Here is a 2,642-nt window from a genome sequence, read left to right on the forward strand (position 1 = left end):
TGTCACCAGAAATACAGAGGACATGAACTCTAAGTGACTTTCATACTACAAATTCTATATTTTAAAAAATTGGCATTGTGGAGCTGACAGATTGTAAAGATACCTCTAAAAGAAAAACAGAACAGCCTCATATGAAAATTAGCCTTTGGCTCTGAAGCGCTTTGATGAAGCCTAGAACCTACAAAGGGATGAAAGTCATCCCAGAGAAGGAGTGCCCAGATGAATACAGCACAAACCCTCTCAGGAAGTAAGAATACTCAGTTTAGACTTGCACGTTTTCCACAAACTAAGATCAACTAAACACACAAGTGAAAAGAAAAATTCAGGTGTGAAACCAACAGAAATAATATACAACACTAAAAAGTTTAAATGCTTATGGAGTTTAAATTTTGGAATTACAAGACAAGGTGCATACATTAATTGGACATGATGCTTTAAAAATTAAGGAGAATTGTTGAACTGGAAAGCAGATGTGAAGAAATTATTCAAACGATAGCACACAGAAATAAAGAGATGGTGAACATTAAGAGGTCTGAAGGAAAAAATAGATGTTCAAACAAATATCATGTTAGAGCACAGAAGACAAAATTAGAGAAAATGGAGGAAAGGTTATATGGAAAATATATTGAGAGAAATTTTCTAGAGAAGGTGAAAAAAAAAGAATTCACACTGAGAAAAAGCACAAGGAACCTCAAGCAGTAAAATTAAAAATAATAAATACCTAGATACTTTACAGTGAAACGGTAAAACATCAAAGACTGGTTAATCATCATAATCCTACCTAATAAAAGAGTAATATGCAAATTGACCATCACTCCAACACAAGATGGCTGCCCCCATGTGGACACAAGATGGCCACCACAGATGGCCAGCAGGGGAGGGCAGTTGCGGGGGACCAGGCGTGCAGGGGAGTGCAGTTAGGGGTGACCAGGCCTGCTGGGATTGGGCCTAAACAGGCAGTCGGACATCTCTCGAAGGGTCCCAGATTGGAGAGGGTCCAGGCTGGGCTGAGGGACACACACCCCCGTGCACGAATTTTGTGCACCGGGCCTCTAGTAATTAATAAAAAAAAAAAAAAAAAACAGCAGTAGAAGTCAGAGAGAAGCAAGTTAATCAACTAAAGAACAATAATTACATTTTCAGCAGGCTTCTTATCAGTAATAATGAAGCCAGTGGAAAAAATATCTCCAAAGTGTTGGCAGGTGGAGAGGGGAGGTCCAACTAGATTTATATACCCATAATGTCATTTTTTCAGGAAAGATTGAAGGAAAATTTAAGATATCAGCAATGCATGAGAATTCCAATTTCTCCACAGCACTCCTTTTCCATTTGTTCAACTAAGTAGGTATATGTAGAATTTTAAGAGAGGTGATTTTTATCTGTTTTTAGATTTATTTACCCTGTGAAAAAATAAATAAACCAGAATAAATATATATGTCTGTGTTATAATTAGAAAATACCTTCACAATTTACCCCGTCTCCCCTCCAGAACTTATTCAGAGTTAGAGGGAAAAGCTCCAACCAGAACTTTAATTTTTCATAGCACTATTTTTTCTGATACATCTCTTCGAGCAAGGAAAACAAAAGAAAAATAAACAAATTGATTTTTTTGCACAGTAAAGAATACCAGCAACAAAATGAAAATACAACCAATTTAATGGAATAACATATTCACTGATACATCTGATAAGGGCTTAATGTCCTAAATTTTTTAAGCACTTACACAACTCTACACCAGGAAGACAAACAATCCAATTTAAAAATGGGCAAAAGACCTGAATAGAGACTTCTCCAAAGAGGACATACGGATGACCAACAAATGTATGAAAAGATGCTCAACATCACTAATTATCAGAGAAGTGCACATTAAAACCACAATGAGATATCATCTCACCCCTTCAGAATGGCTAGCTATCATCAATAAATCAACAAACAACAGTATTGGCAAGGATGTAGAAAAAAGTTTACCCACATGCACTGTTGGTGGAAATGCAGATTGGTGCAGCCACTGTGGAAAGCAGTATGGAGTTACCTCAAACAATTTTAAATGGAACTGCCTTATGACCCAGTGATCCCACTTTGGGGAATTTATCTGAAGAAAATTGAAACACTAATTCCAAAGAATATATGCACCCTGTGTGCATTGTAGCATTGTTTGCAATAGCCAAGATTTGGAGGCAGCCCAAGTGTCCCTCAGTAGATGAGTGGATAAAACAACTATGGTACATTTACACAATAGAATACTACTCAGCCAATAAAAAGAATGAAATTTTACCCTTTGCCATAGCATGAATGGACCTGGAGAACACTGTGCTAGGTGAAATAAGCCAGTCAGAGAAAGACAAGCTCCATATGATTTCACTCATATGTGGAATCTAATGACAAAAATGAACTAACAAGCAAAATAGAGACAGACTCATAGATAGAAAGCAGGCTGACAGCTATTGGAGTCGGGGGAGGGATTGAGAAGAAAAAAAGAAAAATGAAAAAAAAAAAATATAAACACATCTTTCTTTTCGTCCTTGAATCCCCTTTTAAGTTTGGAAATAATAATATTTACTAAATAATATTATTAAGCAATTAATTCAACATGGCAGAAGAGTCAATTCATTAAAAATAAGAAAAGTGTGGCCACGGTAGCA

Source organism: Cnephaeus nilssonii (genome assembly GCF_951640355.1).
Source record: "Cnephaeus nilssonii genome assembly, chromosome: 12".
Taxonomy (NCBI): Eukaryota; Metazoa; Chordata; class Mammalia; order Chiroptera; family Vespertilionidae; genus Cnephaeus; species Cnephaeus nilssonii.